We start from the raw sequence: 22,277 nt of genomic DNA on the forward strand, positions 1-22,277 counted from the left end.
AACATAAAACCTTAATCGATTCACCATCCTTTAAGACAAATGAAACATATCCAATACAGAGTGTTAGAATTCCAATGAACAAATGAATGACCTAAAATTCTCCAGGGATCCTAGCTACTCATTCAATTGGTATTTATCAAACTCTTATTCAATGCCAAGCACTTTGCAAGTTAGCCAAAGCCCCTACTTTCCTGAAGCTTCCACTCAAGCGGTAGAGGCAGATAACACACAAATAAATACAGATAAGATCATCTCTGATTGTGATAAGTGCTTTTGGTGGAATTAAAACCAGGAACCAGCAGGTGAATTGGTAGAGGGCCACCTCTGGAGACCTCTACTTTGCTAGCTTGTCCTTGAGGAGGTGGCGTGGAACCCAGGCCTGAGTACAGGATGTTTTGAGGCAATCCAGACTCCATTTTTAGAAGAGAAATGATTCTTGTTTTTCATTAGGATATAAAATAGGACAAGGCAGTTATTTTAATCGTTGGTTTTAAGGTTAGGAAAACTGTGCTGGCTTTGATATCTAATCAGGAAGACCAACAAATGCAAACCATTTTGCCAAACAATCCAAGAAACTTGAATTAAAAAATATAATCAGACACGACCTGAGAGCTATCTTCCTTTTAGAATTTCAGGTTTTTCATACTGAAATCGAAACTGCAACCATTAAGACAGGGCCTCGAAGCCAGTTCACAGAGTAGGCCCATGAACAGAGTCAAAAGAGACTACCAGGACTTCTTAGCTCATGTTTCAAACAATCCTGTTTCACTGAATATCGTTCTTTAACATTTACCATTCTTTTGGAGTTCTTTTGTTTCCTTCGTCTTTTCTTTTCTTTCCTTTCTTTTTTTTTTTTAAGATTTTATTTATTTATTTGACAGAGACAGAGATCACAAGTAGGCAGAGAGGCAGGCAGAGAGAGAGGGGGAAGCAGGCTCCCCACCGAGCAGAGAGCCCGACGTGGGGCTCCATCCCAGGACCCTGAGATTATGACCCAAGCCAAAGGCAGAGGCCCAACCCACTGAGCCACCCAGGCACCCCTGTCTTTTCTTTTATTATCGACAATCCTCCCCTTGAGTTCACCATGTAATTTCTGTTTTCCAAAAACTTCATGTAATGCTTCCAAATCTAAGTTTTAATCAGATAAAAATTTGGACATATCTATTTGAAACAAACATATCTATTTGAAGAAGGGCAAGTGATACTGAAAGCTGTTTCCAATGTGGTGGGGGGAGTGGATATGTGTCTGCCAAGTTATTGGCAATTGTTTCTTGTAGCTCTCACATTTAGGTACTCAGAGAAGTATATTTTTAAATTTTCCTTTCGATTTTGCTAAAACCGGAAAAATGCAGTCATCTTGTACTCTGCAGTAACAGGTAGTATCACATAACTAGTAAAGAGCACAGTACCAGGAAAAGTACTTATGTTTTTGCACCCTCCGTCCCCGCCAGTAAATGGCTGTACAACCTTGGGCAAATCCCTTAACCTTTCTGGAATTCCATTTCCTCATCTGTAAACAAGGAGGCTGGACCACATCAATAGTATTCAAATCATTTTTTCAAAGGGTGTCCTTATTAAATAAGGACATATTAAATATGTGACACTCCAATTATAAAACAGAATAAAGTGCATCTGCTTTGGAAGAACTGTGAGCATGTCCCACAGACCCACTCCTTCCTTCCTTCCTTCAAGGCTGCCCCTTGGTTATCTCCTTGGAAAGAACCACAGAAGACAGTTTGAAGAGCACCACTCTAAGCCTCAAAAGCTATTTCAGTCCTTAAATAATGATTCAGTGACTCTGTGAGTGCAAAGGAGGTAAGTCTCCAAAATCATACCTCATAGATTCAAGATTTTATAGATTTACTGGTATCTACTTAAAGGTAAAAGTATTTATTTACTCATTCTCTTGAATTACCTCGCTCCACTTTTGGTGACCAAACTTCCTTAAAAAAAAAAAAAGATTTTATTTATTTATTTGAAAGAGAGTGAGTGAGAAAGAACATAAGCAGGGTGAAGGACAGAGAGAGAAGCAGACTCCCCACTGATCAGGGAGCCTGATGTGGGACTCGAACCCAGGACCCTGGGATCATGACCTGAGCTGAAGGCAGACGCTTAACTGACTGAGCTACCCAGCACCCAAAACTTCTTAAAGTACTGTTAACTCTTATCTTAGTATGAACAAAATCTCATAGATTAGACCATGATGCAATTAGCTCCACTACCAAGCCTAACAACGATGACAGAATCATAGTAATAAAAGCTAACATTTACTCTCTTCTTACTGAGAGCTGATAAGAATGGTCCAAGCACTTGACATCCATTCACTGAATTCTCATCAAGCTCCAAGAAAAAGACACTATGATTAAGAAAAAGAAATCGAAGCACAGAGAAGTTAAATGACTGCCCCAAGTCACAGGTCATTGATAGCCAATCTGCAGTCTGGTCCCAGAGCCTGGGCCTGGGACCTCAGATACCCACAGAATAGCCCCTCCAGAACCATCCCTTCTCCAGCTGGGCTCATGTTCATGTGCCTTTCCTCCCATGCTCAACCCTCATAAAAGGCCTCTTGGGAACCCTCCTCAACACACATATTTATGTATCTGAACGTGAGTATGGAGAACCATGACCTGGTCGATCGCCAAGCTACTGCTGTGTTAGGACTTTGAAGATTCCTACAACTGTCTTCTTAACAGGTTCCAAAGTATGTTCACTGATCCAGTGCAAGGAGCCGATCCCAGGACTAAGACTTGGAAGTACAGTACCAGACCCACAGACTGAAGATGCCATAAAACTTCTGTCTTCCTCCTGTGCCCTGAGACCGAACCATTCATTTGCCCACAGTAAATAACCCTTGTGCCTTGCCATCTACCCCTCCCGTGCCCCTTTTCCTGAGATTAGGCCTGGACTATGGACATACCCACAGACACACTTATGCCTCTCCCCCTCATTTGGTACTTGTCTACTTTTCATTGACACATGAAGCCTTACATATTCATGTAACTGTCCTTTTCCCCTCAGTGGACAATAAACACTCAGAGGATAGGCTTGTATCTTATTTTTCTCTATATTCCTAATGTCTAGGAAAATGTTGATATTAGCAATCAATACCACTTATTCACGGTGCAGTGAAAAAGCCCTGAAATTGGGATGAAGTGTCTTGATTCCTTCACTGACCGGACTTGTGATTATAAGCAGATTCCTTAACAGCTATAAATGACATTTTCCCAGAGGAAAGATGAACCTTATAATGTCATCTTAATATCCTCCAGAGTTTTTCTCAGGATAAATGAGAGAATGTGTAGGAGAGCACATTGTAAACCACGAGGATGACACATACTGTAGAATTATCATCACACTGGAGCTCTACCCTTATTTTCTAGAAGGTTTGACTCTATAGCATTTTTTTAAGCAATGCAGTCTAAGAAAGGGAAAGGTAATAGTTCATGCATGCTTATTAGAAACTGATATAAAAATTAAGAAAACTTCACAGAGTGTCATTAACAGCAACATCATCTATGTGATCTCAAAGGCCAGGTGAACCTGGTCTACTCTAAGCAGAGTCATGTGTCCTGGTACCGATGATCTATGTGTCCTTTATGGGTAAATGTGTCTTTCTCATCATCTTTACCATAAAGGGCAACATTCTGGCCTTTGTTTAGTTGTTCATTTGTTTTCATGCTTTCTCCCTCTCTTTCATTTTCTCTCTCTCCCCTTATTAAATATTTCCAAAGCTGCAGGCCACAGTACATGTAGAAATTATACCTTTAGTCAAACAGAATAACACAAAACTGGGCCAATGCTATTACTCTACGTTACCAGAAACTTCTTTAAGAAACTAAAGTAGGGATTGGAGTATAATCCTATCATTTCATCAGTGGTTGGCACTATAACCTATTGTTCTGGAAACAACTGGTAAACAAAACTTGAGCCCATTCCTGGGCTTTTAGGAAAACATTTTTCTCCTTTCTTACCCTACCCGGTATATTCCCAAGGACTTCGTGCTGCACTGTGACCCCTCCAGGCCTCAGTGATGGTTAAAATTGATTCTGAACCAAGGTAAACAGGGTTCCTCCCAAGGGCCTGGAGAGCTCCAGTCTGCAGAAAGCTAATGAACCCCTTGAAGTAGGCTGCTTCTCTTCCACCCACACTTTATTGAAATGCTTTTGAGTCTTATTGTGTTATAATTACATGCTATAGAAAACTCGACCAACATCTATTTCAAGGATTGGACCCATGACTCTTACTAAAACATTTCAATTCCATTTTCCTGAACATACAATCTCTAAATGCATCTGTGAGGGCCCTCCACAAGTATTTCCATTTCACATTTCAGAGAACTTAAAGTGGTGCCGGTTCCTGACTTAGCTTTCCTGACGGTGGACGCAAGGGAAGATGGCTGAGGCTGTCCAGGTTGTTCTCTCTTTCCTGATATCGTCAGTGTCGTATTTGATCCAAACAAAAGGATTTTAACAACACGTGTGTTTTGTAAAGAGTAATAGAAAATGAATACTCATTTGTCTACAACCTACTTCCTTGTTATTTTCTTTATAAAATGTGTTCATTACAGAGAGAGCCACTTTATCGATATTTCTTTTACAGCTAGTACTTTTTGTCTTTGTTTTCAGACATAATGCCTAACTCCACGATAGACTTTTTCTAACATTGTCTTATAAAAATTCTAGCTCTGCCTCTCAATTAAGTCCTTCCTTCAACTAGAATTAATTTTTCACATGTTATGAATTAGGATCCGATTGATTTATTTATTTTTCTGCATAGATAACCAGGTGTCCCAGGAACAATTAATGTAATGGTTCCTCTTTTCCTTCCAAATTTCAATGTTCCTTCTACCAAAGTTCAGTCGTTCTCAAATGTCAGTTTCTGAACTCCCTTTTCTATTAGTCAATGTGCTTATTTCTATGCCATACCACATTGTTTAATAATAATAGCTTTATGACTTTATAACTTAATTATGGTTTTTTACCCAACTTCCCCATCTTAATCTCAGCCTTCAGAAGCATTTAGGCTATATTTGGTCTTTGACTTCTACCACATAAATTTGACAAGAAACCCAGAATTTTGCTAGGAAATACACTGAATTTATAGACAGATTTGTGCAGAATTTATACATTTTTCAATAAAACTTCTTAGACATAAACATGGCATATCTTCCTTTTTAATCTCTATATTCTTAATGGCTTTCAATAGAGGTACCTAATTGTCTCTATAGAGCTCCTGCCATTTCTTTATTAAATTTTTTCCAAAAGGAGCACCTGGTGGCCCAGTCAGTTGAGAATCAGACTCTTGGGTTTCAGACAAGGTCATGATTTCAGGGTGGTGAGATCAAGCTCGTGTTAGGCTCCACTGAATGTGGAGTCTGCTTTGAGATATTCTCTCTCTCCCTCTCCCTCCTCCTCTGGTCCTCCCCCACTCGTGCTCTCTCTCTCTCTCTCTCTCTCTCTCAAATAAATAGAATCTTTTAAAAATTTATTCCAAATTATATTATAGTTTTTGTTACTACATAAAAAAGTGTATAAAATTTATAAATTAAAGTATACCTAAATGTACATTTAATTATGAATCTATGTAATATTTAATTACATATATATAATATGTTGTATATGTATATTAATTTTGTATTTGTTGCTGGGATTAAAAAAACAGATTTGGTTTTGTATATTGTATGTTTATTAATTGGATCTTATAAACATTCTGCTGGAATTGAGTATCAGAAATGTAACAAAGCAAGCTGTTATCTAACAGTGTTTTAAACCATATATATCAAGGCTGTCTAAATTGCTCATGGCAAAAAAAACAAAAAAATAAACAGAAACCTGGAATTTTTTATTTTATGGGATGCAGCTGCTAAAGAATGGAAGCTAATCTCATAGACTTTTTATCTACAGAAATACTAACAAAATACAGAAAGTGAGTAGCATGGCCCGTCTTTAGTTTGTATCCTTTGCTAGTTGTTAGTCAAAACCTGGTGCAGGGAATGAGATCTGTGATTCAGTGGGGTCTGCTTTGACAGTTCAACTCTTTGTGGTACTGCTTTCTACAAAGTAAATGAAATCTATAGCCTATTTCAGAATTAAAAATACTGAGGAATACGATAAAATCTTTGAATAGTGGCACATATTGGCAACAGAAAATACAGAAATGATTATGGTCAGGCAACAGAAACAAATAAAACAAGAACTGAGACATTTTAAAAATAAACCTGAAAATAAATAAATAAATAAATAAACCTGAAAATCAAGCAAAAACATTCAGAAGCGGACTAAATCAGACAGGACATACCAGCAAATAGACTCTATGGACAACATGGTATAGGGGACAAACGATGCAAAGATAAAGAGTAAAGAAAAGGAATAAAAGGATTTAAGAGAAAGTCATAAATATAAAGCACAGGTAAAGGGTGTCATTTGTGTGTGGGGAAAACTGACCTAAATTGGTCAGCAAAGAGACACAGCTTAATAAGATTACCAAAATTTAAGTCTACGGAGAAAAACAAAAACAAAAATAAAACCAAAAACCTTATAGCATTCAGACAGAGTCCAAATTACTAATAAGGAAAAGAAAATCAGACTACCAACCAACTTCCTGCCAGCAATATTTCATACTAGAAAACAATGGATCAATCATTTACAAATACTTGAGGAAAAAATGTGAGCCAAAGACTTTGTATATAGCCAACCTTTCCACATAAAGGACACAGAAAAACAATTATAAACATTTTAAAACTAAAAATATCATCCTCATGAAACTCTCCTGATAAATGAAGCTCCAGACAACCAAAAAAAAAAAAAAAAAAAAACCCCAAAGTTTAGAAAATCATCAACATATGGTCTGAGGGTGGACATTAAATACATTAAAGAGGGGAGCCTGGGTGGCTCAGTGGGTTAAAGCCTCTGTCTTCAGCTCAGGGTCCTGGGATCGAGCCCCACATTGGGCTCTCTGCTCAGCAAGGAGCCTGCTTCCTCCTCTCTCTCTGCCTGCCTCTCTAATAAATAAATAAAATCTTAAAAAAAAAATGTTAAAGATAACGTGAACACTGAAAATTGGGGTTAGATGCTATAAAAAAAGAACATCTAAGTATTACAAGCTCTAATGATGTATAAAAATACAAGTAATAAAAATAAGATGGGAATGGAAGAGTCATAGAAATTATTAGCTAATGATTACTTTATAGGTACTGACTGAATAAATTGATAATATTTGTCTCCAATAATTCAAGTAGTAGAAGCTTAAGTACATCTAACTCTGCAAAGTCTAACACAAAAATAACCCTAGTGGCTAAAATTCCAGGGTGGTTGAGGATGTTAAGTTTCCAGCTAACTTTACTACTACTCATGGTAGGAAATACACGGTTTCTAAAGGAGGAACTGACTAAATATATATAAATCTAACAACCAAAACAAAAATACAAAAGACCTAACAATAAAAGAAAATGGACTAATGAAAATAGCAAAGAGACCATTTAATATGTAGGAAATACAAAATAACAGAATTTGAATCAAACATAAATTTTGTATCAAGAAATATAAGTTGGCTTTATTCACCTATTAAAAAATATTCCCAGATTAGCTAGTAAAGTAAAATCCAATTATAGACTATATAAAATAGATACTTAAAGATATTCAGATATGAAAAATAAAGAATGAGAAAAATATAGTAAGTGAAAATAAAAAGAAACCAGAGGTCGTGATCTTGATATTAGATGGTAAAATATAATCCAGAGAAAAGGTAAAATGAATTAAAAAATTTTGCAATACAAAAATCTATAATGGGCAATAGAGCTAAAGCAAATACAAGTATGTATGCATTAGATAACATGTCATAGATTTCCATTAAGCAGAAATTACAGAATATATAAAGAGAAATAAACATAGGCAGATACTTTACCTTCTACCTTAATAAGAATATGTAAACTTTCCTAACAAGTGTATATGGAACATTTAGAAAAACTGAACTTACATTAGGTTACAAAGAAAACCTTAATAAGTTCCAAAATAACTTGAAATAATATAAGCAGTATTCTTTGATTTCTCCCCCAAAAAAGAAAAGTTTATTAATAACAAAACAAAACAGAACCAAAAAAAAAAAAAACCAAAAAGTACCCTGGAAATTAAACCATTTATTAAATAATTCTTGAATAAAAGGGAAAATAAAATATGAAATTGATTAAATAGGATAGATAGATAAGGATATTCTAAGGATAATAAAAGCAAGATACATCAGAATCTATGGGACATAACCAAGGAAAACTTTTGAGAAAACTCTATGTATTAGCTGCCTATATTATGATATGAAAATAAATGATTTTAAAATCAATTTAAAAAGCTAGAGAAAGAACTACAAAGTCAACTGAATGAAAGCAAAAGGAAGGACTTAACAAATCAAAAATATAATGATGAGTTAGAAAGTAGAAAACCAGTAGAACTAATAAAAATAAAATTTAAGCTAGTCTTTTGGGGAAAAGAATTGACAAAATACAGAAACCACTAGCTGACCTAAGGTTTCTAAAAGAAGGATAAATACACAAAATAAATTACAAAGTAGAAGGAACCATCAGGCCAGAGGAAAATTTTTAACAATCATCAGAAACTTATGCAATTTAATGCAATAAATTTGAAAATCTATGAAAAATAAATAACTTTATCAGATTTTATACAGCAAAACTGACTCCAGAAGAGATGAAAAGTCTTTAGACTAATTATTACAGAAGAATTAAAATTTCCAGGGAGTTCTTCTCTGAGAGAGCCACCAGGTCCAGAAGGTTTTGAAAGAGAATTCTACCAAAATTTGAAGATCTAAAGACCAAATAATCCCAATGCTACTTAAAATTTTCAGCGCATAGAAAAGAAAACTTCCAGACTCCTTTTGTGGGGCATGTGTAACACTGAAAACAAAAACTAGTAAAGACTAACAAAAGAAAAAATTTCATACCAAACTTTCTTAAGAATTTTAATGCAAAAACAATAACCTTCATTCCTAATAAAAACATCAAAAAGCACAGAAATCCATAGAAACTCTTATCAGGACACCTGGGTGGCCCAGTCGGTTGAGTCTGCCTTCAGCTCTGGTCATGATCCCAGGGTCCTGGGATAGAGTTCCTCATCAGGATCCCTGCTCTGTGGGGAGCCTGCTTCTCCCTTTGTGTCTGCCTCCCTCTCTCTCTCTCTCTCAGTCTCTCATTAATAAATAAATAAAGTATTTTTTAAAATAATAGAAACTCTTGTAATATGAATATAAGAACAAGGAAATGACTTTTACTTTGCCACTATTTTTATGAGGTATTAGAGTTATTATTCAACACAACTAGGTAAGAAAAAAAAATTCAATTCTTAGTGATAGAAAGAAAGAGGTAAAACAATCTATTTGCAGATGATATGATTATATATTAGGAAAGCCTATGGAAATTAATGGAACTACTCTAAACAATAAGTGAATTCAGTAAAGTAGTAGTGTACAAAAATAACATTTAACTATCAATTAGCTACTTAAGTGTTAGCAATATGTATATTTATTACATTAACATTATATATATATATATAATACCTAGACATAATCTTTAAAAATATGGAAAATATATATAAGGATACTTTAAAACACTTCTGAAAGACACATGAAAATAATCTGAACAAATGAAGAGGCATAACTGATTCTCAAATGGGAAGATTCAACCTCATAAAGACATTAATACTTCCTAAGCCAATTTATATGTAACAGAATCTTAATGTTATCAAGTTTTCTCATGGAGTTAAACAAGATAATACTAAAGATCACCTGTAAAAAGAAATCAGGAAGCATCACCTGTAAACCCCTGGGAAATCAGCAGGCACATTAGAGATAGAGTCTGACCAGAATTAAAACCCAATTTGGGGGGCGCCTGGGTGACTCAGTGGGTTAAAGCCTCTGCTTTCAGCTCGGGTCATGATCCCGGGGTCCTGGCATCAAGCCCCGCGTCGGGCTCTCTGCTCAGTAGGGAGCCTGCTTCCCCTCCTCTCTCTCTGCCTGCCTCTCTGCCTACTTGTGATCTCTGTCAAAAAAATAAAAAATTTAAAAAAAATTTAAAAAAATTTAAAAAACCCAATTTGGGGAAGCCTGGGTGGCTCAGTCAGTTAAGTGGCTGCCTTCCACTGAGGTCATGATCCTAGGGTCATGAGATCGAGTACCACCTTGCTCAGCAGGGAGCCTGCTTCTCCTTCTGCCTGCTACTCCCCTCACTTGTGCTTACTCTCTCTCTGATTTAAAAATAAATAAATTTAAAAAAAAATTTGGAGCTGCCGTAAATAAAGCTATGTGATAATGAATCATAAATTGATAAACCTTAGAAGATAAGTAAAATTTCATAAAAGAATTCAAGTTTGTGAAGAAATCATGCATGTAATTAAGGATGCATCTCAAATCACTTGAGAAAATAATTTTTTCATAAATGGTGCTGGCAATACTGAAAAGCCATTTGGAAAAATATAAAAAATCAATCTTTATTTCACACTGTATATCAAGATAAAGTCCAAATGGACAGACCCAAGATATAAGAGTAAAAAGTACGAAGAGCAAGCAGAAGTGAATATAATTATAATTTGGGGGGTAGGGAAATCATTCCAATAATGGGAAAATTAATATATTTTTGCTATCAAACTTAACTTACAAAAGCACTTTATACAGCAAAATCCTCCAAAAACAGTTGAAATGTAAATGAGAAACTGAGAAAAGATTTTGGCAACCTATACTGAGAAAAGCTCATCTATCTCTAACATACATACAGTTCCTAAAAAATCAAGGAACAGGGGGCGCCTGGGTGGCTCAGTGGGTTAAGCCGCTGCCTTCAGCTCAGGTCGTGATCTCAGGGTCCTGGGATCGAGTCCCGCATCGAGCTCTCTGCTTGGCAGGGAGCCTGCTTCCCTCCCTCTCTCTGCCTGCCTCTCTGTCTACTTGTGATCTCTCTCTATCAAATAAATAAATAAAATCTTTAAAAAAGAAAAATCAAGGAACAGAAAATGACAAGCTGGTACAAAAATTGACAAAAATATTAATATACAATCCACCAAAGCATAAATGAAAGAGGCCCTAATACATAAATAAGATGCTTGATTTCATTCAAAAATAAAAGGAAATGTACTTAAAACCATCTTGGGATACTTCTTGCCTATCAGATTGGCAAAAATCCAAAAGTTTGATGACAGTCTATTGGAGAAGCTGTGGAAAAACAAACCCTCTTCCACATGGATGGTGGAAGATGGATGGATGGTGGAAAAACACAATGACACCCTGTGTCACGGATAGTAAATAAAATTTCCAATATCTAGCAAAATTGTGTATGCATGTATTTTTCGACCATTTATTTTATTTTATTTCATCACAATAAGTGTACTCTTTAAACCCCATCCCCAGTTTCCTCCATCCCCCACCCAGCACCCCTGGCAATAATTTGGTTGTTCTCTATAATGAAGTGTCTGTCTGATTTGTCTCTCTCTCTCTCCTTTTTCCTTTTGCTCATTTGGTTTGTTTCTTAAATTTCACATGAGTGAGATCATATGGTATTCATCTTTCTCTGACTGATTTATTTTGCTTAGCATTATACATTCTAGCTCTATCCACATTGTTGTAAATGGCAAGATTTCACTCTTTTTTAAGGCTGAATGATATTCCACTGTATGTAGATATATACCACATCTTTTCTATCCATTCATCTGTTGATGGACACCTGGACTGCTTCCACAGTTTGGCTATTGTAAATAATGCTGTAATAAACATAGGGGTACATGTGCCCCTTTGATACAGTGTTTTTGTACTTTGGGGGGTAATTTCCCAGTAGTAATTACTTGAAATGTAGGGTAGTTCTATTTTTAATTCTTTGAGGAATCTTCATGCTTTTTCCACGATGGCTATGCCAATTTGCATTCCCACCAACAGTGCACAAGTGTTCCCCTTTCTCCACATGCTCACCAACACTTATTTCTTATGTTGTTGATTTTAGCCATTCTGACAGGTGGGAGGTGATATTGAATTACAGTTATGATTTGCATTTCTTTGATGACCAGGGATGTGTATGCATGTATCTTTTGACCCAATAATCCCACTTCTAGGAATCTCTCACAAAGACAGATTGCAAAAAGTACAAAATGAGTTAACCACAAAGTTATCTATTGTGGCATTTTTTTGTTGCTTATGGCATAAGACTGGAAAGAACCTACATGTCCATCCATAGGGGATTCCACACAATGGAATAGAAGATAGTCATGAAAAGGAATAAGGAAGCTCTTTATACACATACATGTTGAAACCTCCAAAGCAATATGCAGAATATTATATGTAATGATTACTTTCAGATATAAAGGGTATATGAATATACATATAGTTTCAAAGGTGCTTATATCCTAATTTTATCCATTGAAATATCTACAGGTAATGGGAGCTCAAAAATAGTGAACACACCAAGTGCTAAGATTGAGTTCTAAATACCAATGTCTCTGAAACAAATAAGCCCTCCTTAAAGGAATGTTGATTCCACCACTGGGGCAGAAAATTTACAAAAATTTACAATAAATTTATAAAAATAAATTTACAAAATTTACAATACAAGGTTAGGACATGTTCAAGGAGGCATTAAGGATGAATGACACAGAAGTCACATGAAGGAACTCTATTAGCCACAGATGGCACAACTGAAGCACCAAAAAAAGGATAATAAATCAACTGATTGGGCATTAAGGAGGGCACATGATCTGATGGGCACTGGGTGTTACACACAAATAATGAATCATTGAATACTACATCAAGAACTAACAATGTACTATATGTTGGCTAATTGAACTTAATAAAAAATAAATAAAATAAAATCAATCAACTGATTGATGCACACTAAATAAACAAAACTCCACTAGCCCATAATGCCAGTAAAAAATTCTCGTAGGCCGTTACTGGATGGAACTAGGACAGCAGCTCCCCTTGACGCTCCTGCTATCAGCAAGTAGAGCTTCATAGCTTTTTGAACACCAAATATTTCAAAAAGCTAGTTTATATTTCCTTTCACTAATTTTTCCTGCACGTCTTCTCTTTTATACATTATACTTTGATTTAACGCATTGATACTCTGGTTGTTGTTGTTGCTGTTGTTTTTCTACTTCTTTACTAAAACTGTCCTCCTTGGGGACAACTGAGATGCCTAATTAACAAATGCTTAGTCCCTTCCTCTAGCTCCTATACACCTCTCTGTAGTATTTAGCATAATTCACTCTCCTTCTCCTTTGGAAAGCCATCCCTCCCTTGGAATCGGAGACTGTGCTTCTGTTCTAAAACAATTCCGCCTTAGCCCCAGGAGGGCAGGTGGGAATTCTCTTCTACTTATAACTCCTAAAGGTCAGCCTTTGAGGAGGTCTTTCCTCAGCCCTCAGACATCTCCTTCTTCACCGTCTTGTCTGCTTATTGTATTCATCCCACCTTTTAACTACGAAGATGACATGAGACTTTGATCTCCATCTCTCCTCTGACATTCAACTTCCTGCTGAACATGACCTTCAGTATATCCTTTCTATACCTTAAACTCAACATGTATAAAGAAGAACTCCTCAGGATGTCCCCAGCACCACTCTTCCCCCAGTCTTCCTAACTCCTGCCCAGAGCACCACCATCCATTCAATGGCCAGGACCACAGATCTTGAAACCTTCTTCATCCCAGGGATCTCTGACACACCCACACTCAAGGAAGGGTTTGCTCAGGCTCTCCTCTCCTCAGAGGCTCTCCTCTCCTCCCCAGCTGCAGCCTCAACTGCTCATCCTGACCAAACCCGGAAGATACAGGAGAAGCCCTCTTCCTCTCAAGGGCATACGGTAAGCAACCTTTCTTTATCATTGTTGCATCTTATTTTTCAACAATTAAGTCATGATGGATCTTAGAGTCAGTGGCAAGGAGTAGTGGTAAATCATGTAAACGTTAAGAAACTGAGTCTCTACTATGGTATAAAACCAAAGAAAATAACCAATGGTGCCCTTTTTTCATCTCTTTTCCATTTGAAATGAAAATACAGGTAAAACATAAATAAGAATATTTAATGACTTAAAATGCCATAGAAGCATCAGAAGAGAAAATCCATCCTTATTCTTTGTATTAGGAGCCCAAAAGGAGAAGTCAAGAACACCAAGAGGGGAGGGGAGAAGAAGGGAACTTAATCATAGACCATAAGTTCACATAACCATGACACTAATAGTAAAGACAATTTTGATTCATAATAGGAAATGGAAACAAACACAGTAATTTCTTTTGTCCTGAAGCCAAACTTTGATACACTCATAAAATTAAGAGCTATCATCAATAGGAAAATATCCAAGTAGTACTAATACCTTGACGTAAGAAATATTTCAAAGATGGGTAATCTGTGATCGTCGCCCTTGATAAACCTTTTATTGCCCTCCTGACAGCCCCGAAATGATGAACACACGGCGTGTTCTCACCCTCAGAGTTATTTGTATTAGAGTATATTTTAAGACAGGATAAATGTACAATAAGTGTATTTATGCCAGCATGGAAATGTCAAGAGTGAATTGGTACATAAATGCAAGTGTACATGAAGGACTGATTTTTACCCAGAATCTATAACCATTAGAAATTGATGGAGGAAAATACACTAGATATGAATGAACTGGGATGCAGTGGGGACCTGCTTAGGTCTTGCTTTTGCTTGCATTCATTTCTATAACAATATTACTCTAGCAGTAGACAGTAAATTCCCTGAGGACAGGTCTGCTTTTTACACATCTTTTTTTTTTTTCATATCCTCCAGTATCATGCAGAACCCCAGAGACTTTAAAAAAAAAAGAACCCCAGAGACTTGGGGGTTCTCCATGAATATCTACTAAGTTGATTTACTCTGAATCCTAACTCACACAGACTTGAACTTGGTCTTCTTTATCACCGGATTTTAATGTGACTCATTAAAATGAATGAGAATCGGAATTTCTGATGCTGACTATGGAGAGGTACCCGTGATGAATGCAGATCTGAAGGGGATTACTTGATTATCCCTGTGTAGTATGTATGCCTTACATAATATTAAGATATTTTAAAATTAAACTGTCAAAAGTACTATTTTGATTATATTTAAGTCCATTAAGATGATGTTTAATTGTTAATAATAAATGGTAAATACAAAAATAATGTGGTACATAGAAATGTAAGAAGTCAAATTAACCTCCTACACAGGATTAATTCTTGGGTTGGAATTCTGCCTTCTCCTCTGGAGCAATTTTACATTGAGTGGATCCTTACTGTTTACAGGCTTATTCCTTTTGAGAAATTAAAGACTTGGGGCTTAGCAAGGTTTATAATACAGTGCTACTTAGTTGCTTTTGTTTTTAAGGAGAAACCTTGGTTTCAATGTTTAGTTTTTCTGCCTTTTTCAATAGAACCCCTACACATGCTTTCATGAATTGATGGTCAAGGTGGCGTTTCCTGAAATTCCAGTATGCACCCACATGCGTGTATGTGTGTGTCTAATATCTTCCATGAGATAAAATTCACACATCATATAATTACCCCATTTAAAGTGTATAATGCAACTTGTTTTTAGTCTGATAAATATTTTGATTCATTTTCAATCACAGGTAAGCAGTAATAATGGCAGGTTGCTAATCTCTCTCTCTCTCTCTTTTTTTTTTTTTTTTTTTGGCCTCAATTTTTCTCCAGTACCGTTTACAATGTCATATTCCCAGGGTTTGTCAGAATGTTAAATGAAAGACTTTGACAAATCAGTCAACTGGTATCTGCTGTTGAGTCATTAAAGACTCAGAACTGGAAAGAACCAAGGGATCCAGGGCCAGAATATAAGTAATCTTGTTACCTGCATGCTCATACAGTTAATGAGATACAGCATAGAAGAAAACCCACCACAGTACTGCACTCACTGAAGAAGTTAAATAAATGTTGTCCTCTTTTCTTCTTTTTTAATCCAATTCTATAAAGTAGAGTGGAAAAAAGGTCATGAACACATTTCTTGAGATATGAATGAAGCAAACAGTTATGAAAACCAAAGCACACCTGGAAAATTATAGAGGGCATCCAGCAGAACTCCCAGAGACATGAAAACTGCCTCTGGTCCAGGACTGACTTTTCTGATGGGTGGATCACTTGTCCCTCACCCCTCCCACTGCATCTGTGTCCCCAGCTCCTCTAATGCTCCCTTCCATGTGGCACACATTTTTTACAAGCTTATTCCTCTTGAGAAGGCTTGAGAGAGGAGAAATCTGCAAAGGGAATATATAGAGAGGTCCCTCTCTTCATACCTGAGAAACCTTTGGACAGATTACATTCTGAATTCATCAAGTTATTCCAGAACTTTATTTTTTACTCTTCCAAGTAAAGAATCTGCAAAGAATTTACATCAAGCTTTACACAGGAAAAAAAAAATTATTTAATTTATTTTTTTTAAAAAGGGCCCATAACAGTGTTGCTGGAAGCACTGTTTTATTTGCATGTTTTTATCTACATGTTTTTTTTTTCCTGAAATATTTACAATAAACAAGGCAAACTGAGAAATGTTCTTGCTTCTAGAAAATGACTTTTTCTTTTCCATTTAAAATGAATGTATCATCTGGAAACAGTCTGCTATTTAGTAGAAGAGGCCAAATGTTCTCTCTGGTGCAGCAACCTGTTTTCCTCTTAAGGAAGAGAACTCATTCCTATTCCATGCCTCCAAGTAGAACTTTCTGCTGCTCGATGCTATTTCCTACAGGCAGAGCCTCCTGATGCGGGAGCGAGGGCAAGAGCAAGGTCAACAACCCTCTGGCCAGAAGCTGGGTGAAGGGAATATTCTGCTTGTCAAATTAAGCCTTGCTTTTCAAACGGATGAACAGTTTTTTTTTCTCTGAGAGTGAACAGGACCCGAAACAGAGTGCTTTGGCTTCACTGGGAAATCCGCAAATATTTCTCAGAATTTGTTAGCGCTGATGGCGCCAGCAAAACAGAATTAGACTGTCCCTTGGAAACTGGATAGTCCTACTGAATACGCAATTTACATTGTTTCCTCTAACATTACATCTGCCTTCCAGCAGAGTAAAAGGCCCTCCTGCAAGAACAAAGAGACCCCACCAGGGATGATATACGTTGAGCATTTTTGCTTCTGTTTTTAGGTCTATATTTTTCCAACACGGGCACTCGAGCAGGACTAAACGAAGAGACGCATTCCTAGTTGACACAGAGGACATATTTTGTATTTTCTGGTGCCAAAACACACCAGAGGATTAGGTGCTAGAATGGAAAATAGTTCTCTCCATTTCCTGATCACTTTCACAGGCATTCTTATTATCTTTAACTTTGCTCTTGTAAAACACACACACAGCGTGAGAAATTACTGGGTTCTTTATTTATACCTTATAATAACCTTTATTTCTTGGTTTTTGCAGGAAGAGATGACTGCACTTAGAGCCTGGAACTCATTGCTGCAGGACACAGGGAAGAACTGGAAAGTGTGGGCAGGCTAAGCACGCCAAGGGTAAAATTAGCCTCCGAGCATATGACTACCAGGAAAGCTCCGAACTACCAGTATCAAGATATCATGGGTTGTCATCAGGGAGTAAATCAGGCAATAACTCTTTTTAAATAGACTCAAGATAGGAAATATGTCCTCTGTTCACAAATGTGGGATGCCTACCCAGCAGGTTTTTATATTCCTGTAATCATTAAACCCCATGTGCCAGTACTAACCTCTCAGTAATTACAAGGCATGACCGGGACACATTTTATCCTCCTGATGGCCTTGCAAGGCACAAGGTTTGAGAGAATGGGACATCACTGTAATCAATCACAGATAAGCCCCGTTTCCAGGGAGCGGCGTTGGTAATCCGTGGGTGACGGGACTGCGTGGGACTCCTGGCTTTTCCTTTTCCCTGTTCCTATGCAGAGGTAAACAGCCTATGGAGGTGGCTGACTTTTCAAAGGCTGTGTCACAAAGCCAGAGCTAAAATTAAGAGGAGGAATCTAACGTTCATTTTGTGCTTACAAGCTGTCAGTTAAGCTTTGACAATTAGGGTGTTTTTTTTTTTTTTAAGATTTTATTTATTTGACAGAGAGAGAGAGATCACAAGTAGGCAGAGAGGCAGGCAGAGAGAGGAGGAAGCAGGCTCAGTGCTGAGCAGAGAGCCCGACGCGGGGCTCAATCCCAGGACCCTGAGATCATGACCTGAGCCGAAGGCAGAGGCCTAACCCACTGAGCCACCCAGGCGCCCCCAATTAGGGTTTTCTACCATTTGTTACAAACCGAGTTTACTGTGCACACACTGTTGGGAAAAGACCAACAGGGAGGACAGAGTGATTTATGCTAATCAGAGAGTTGGATGTTATCAACAGGGTTAGGAGCCTACAAGGTAAAAACATAAACAGTTGTTCTCAGCTATCACTCAAAACCATCTTACAGGTAGAAGGAACTTCAAATGGGCTGCTGGTCACATATTTTTATTGTTACGCATAGATCAGTGCCATCAAAGGGAGTCATCCCGCCAACAGAAAGGGTAATTTAATAATATGGACATTTCCTGATATTTGGGTGCATGTTAATTAGGAAAGTATAGAAAATTTTATATTATAAATCAAATTTTATTTTTTATGTTTTATATTATTTATATAATTTACACGTATTTATATACCTTTCTTATTACTAAAATGTGCCTGAGTGTCCTTAAATCCATTAAGATCTTGAGGAGTTTACTCGATAGTGGCTCTAGTTATGGGAAAAAATAAGAAGCAGTTTATCCCTGTTTGGAATTCAGAAGCTGCAGAACAGGTCTGTGGAGTAGAAGCAGTGTGTAAGCCTTAGCCAAACGCATTTAGTAATTTTAAAAAATCCTTTCAAAACAGACGGATTTTAATTTCTGCTAAGTCTTTAAGGGACCAAGCCAGGAATTAATGAATAGCAATGAATAAGAAGTGAATGAGTTTGGGACACCTGGGTGGCTCAGTGGGTTAAAGCCTCTGCCTTCAGCTCAGGTCATAGTCCCAGGGTCCTGGGATCGAGCCCCACATCGGGCTCTCTGCTCAGCAGGGAGCCTGCTTCCTCCTCTCTCTCTGCCTGCCTCCCTGTCTACTTGTAATCTCTGTCTGTCAAATAAATAAATAAAATCTTGAAAAAAAAAAAGAAGTGAGTTCGATGACAAAATAGCTAAAATGACTATCCAATGATGTAAATTCTACTGATGGCCACAAGTTACTCTCAGGTGACCACAGCCAGTGAGATTAACAAACACTTACTGGAGAATCATAGAAGATTTTGTGCTTCGGAGGTAACAAAAGGGTGAACAAGCTCTGGTTCCTGCCCACAAGAAGCTCGTGAGCAGGTGAGGAAGAGAAGACACACGATCACAATATCTGCATGGTGGCCGGGGCATGAGAGCAGACCACACACAAGAACTGAGACCAAGGAAAGGCCCCCTTTGCCTACAGAGGGGAGGGCGTGAAGAAGGGTTTAATGGAAGAGTACATCTGAAATGAGCCATAAAGAACCGGTAAGCTGCTGACAAGGAATCCTAAAGGCAGAGGACCTTTCAGAAAAACTTGAAGTGTGTAGTTACGTTGATGAATTCAGCACCCAGGTGTTTTTAGCCTGGACAAGAGCTCACCAACTTCACTTAATTCTCAACACCGCCTTTTGGACTCGCACCCACTGGCCTTCCTCATTTACAGTATTTGACTGGCTCTGCAGAGGTTTGTTTAGAGAGACATAATGATCAAGATAAGAAGTCTAGACAGTTTTTTCTAAGGATTAGAAAGAGCCCATCGAAACTGAGTCAGGAAGTGTCAAGATTATAACTGAGCCTTAGAAAGAAGTCAGGGGCAACACTGTGGGGGCTGGACTGAAGGAAAGAGGGGTGGTGGCCAAGACAGACAGACTATAGTGGAGAGGCAATAATCTGGAGAATGGATAGTGAGGATCTGTGCAGAGAGCACATGGGGGCAGAAGGATGGAGACCAAGGAGAGGTATGGATTTCAGAAACGGCTCAGAAATGACTTGACAGCTGGTTAACATGATGGGTGGGGCGTGTGGCCTCCATGATTAACTCAAACCTTATAGCTTCAGTGTCCAGATGAATGTTGATGTCACAAACACAGAGAATAAAGAAAAGAAACAAAATGGATAAGGAAGATAATATATTCGAGTGAGAGATAATGGTGAGTCTGAAGAGCTGACAGGGCACTGAAGTAGAAAAGTCTAGAAGAGTTGTTCTCAACCAGGGTCAATTTTGCACCTCCCCTACTGCTGCACACTGGGCATGTTTAGAAATGTCTAGAGACATTTGGGGTTATTATCACTGGGGAGGAGGGGTGTTAACCCACTGAAAATGTCAGTAGCGCAGAAGTTGAGAAATCCTGCTCTAGAGGAAGTGAGAACTTCCTCTGGAACTGAAGAAAGTAGGAAAAGAGGCAGATGAGAACTTTCACTCATTCACACCGCGGTAAGAGACTTGAGAGAACATTACCTACAGTGAAAGTATGTGGAAAAGAAAGAGAAGCAAGTGGCTGACAAAATCCTAGGCAATATCAATACCTCATTAGCAAAATGAGTTCTTTGGTGTGGGGTTAATATCACAAATTGTTTCACTTTTTTTTTTTTTAAAGTAAACTCTACCCCCAATGTGGGGCCAGAATTCATAACCCTAAGATCAAGAGTTATACATTCTTTCTTTCTTTTTTTTTTTTAATAGAGTTATACGTTCTACTGACTGAGCCAGACAGGTGTCCCAGACCCTTTCATATTTAAAATGCAATGACAAGATGACTGTTTTCAGAAAGTGCATGCCCAGGAGAGAATGAAATGGGGAATCATGGAGAAGATCAGTTATGAATGAACATCCAAAAAAATTAAGCTCTGAAGACACATTCCAGTCTGCAGCAGGGAAGCATTGTATGTGGTCTGCAAATGTGTTATAACTTGGTCACAGAACCACACAACTGTAACACAAGAAAATTAAGAAAGAAGAATTTGGAGGAGGAGGAGGAGGAAGAGGTGGATGAGAAGAAAAGAAGGAAGGAAGAAACAAAGGAAAACAAAGAAGAATGTGGAAGGGGGAAAACAGCAAGAGCAGAGAAACAGGGGAAGGGAGAGAAGGGAAGGAGAACAGTAGAGATAAACTCTAGAAGACACAGAATACAGCATGAGCACAGTTCTAAAGAACAAGACTAGTGGCTATCCTCAAAGTTCTGACCAACTCTAATATGGGACTCCATTTTGGAACACCAAAATCTGCTTCTTGAACAGTAGCATCAATGTTTTTCAAAAGCTATCTAACACGAAATGACAAAACGGTAACCAACACTTGTACAATTCTCCAGTACTTAAATAAACTTCACTGTTATTCTGTTCCACAGGGCTCGCCAGGGGTAGGGAAGACTGGAGAGGGACAGGAGATGGGGAGGTAGAGGAGCACTCCAAAGTGAAGGAATGTGGAAGGATGCATCACAGGCAATCTGGCAGCCCTAGACTGCTGAGCAGAAGCAAAGGAAGTTTGCAAGAAGTATCTAGAAGATGGTCCTTTCCCATTCAAGTTGTTATGTGGGCCACAAATATTAGGTATGCCTGGAAACCAACAGAGGCATCACTGACCAAGAAAGAGGATGAAAAACATGTGCACAAGACAGAGGCAGTATGAGTGTCGAGCCAGACAGATCCTGAATTCCAATCTAGGCTCCCCCATTGGCCAGTTGGATGCTGTTTGCGAGTAGCAGAATGGCTCTGAAATAGCTTCTTTCTGGTCAGATGTGAATGGTAGGCTTCCCAGGCATGCCGTGATGTTTAAAGGACATCATGTATGCGAAGTGTCAACCCAAATAGAATACATTAACTAAGGTAGCACATTTGAAAACTGAAATCTTTGTTTTTGAAAATGAACAAGTAACTTTTATGAATTCATAGAACTGGGAGTTGCCTTCAGAAGGCTGGTCAAATTTCCTCCTTTAACTGATAGGAAAATTGGAGAAGGAAATGAAGAGGCTGTTCTGGTTTGGGTGTATGTGGGCCAAAAGAGACCTTAATTAAAGGGATGTTATTCCTTTTTTTTTAAATATATGTAACACAAGATGAAGGTTGAGTTAGAAAATTAGAGTCCATAGTTACACAGATGTGTATAAATACAAACATACATATGTATGTGTGTGTATATATATAAACATTCATTTAATATGTATATGTACATATAATATACAAATTATGTATGTGTATATTCGAAATAACATACTGCTCTGAGGATGTTCTATTAAGACATCTAGCATCCTCCAGCAGAAAGCTGT

General features: G+C 37.7%; 1 protein-coding gene across 3 annotated transcripts in view; it reads right to left on the reverse strand.

The window, feature by feature from the left end:
• LOC111158708 (estrogen receptor 1) overlaps positions 1-22,277 on the reverse strand; it is a 290,590-nt gene that overhangs the window by 59,326 nt on the left and 208,987 nt on the right. The window lies entirely within an intron of this gene.

The sequence above is a fragment of the Enhydra lutris genome, unplaced genomic scaffold (assembly GCF_002288905.1).
Source record: "Enhydra lutris kenyoni isolate GAN:26980312 unplaced genomic scaffold, ASM228890v2 scaffoldscaffold62, whole genome shotgun sequence".
Classification (NCBI taxonomy): domain Eukaryota; kingdom Metazoa; phylum Chordata; class Mammalia; order Carnivora; family Mustelidae; genus Enhydra; species Enhydra lutris.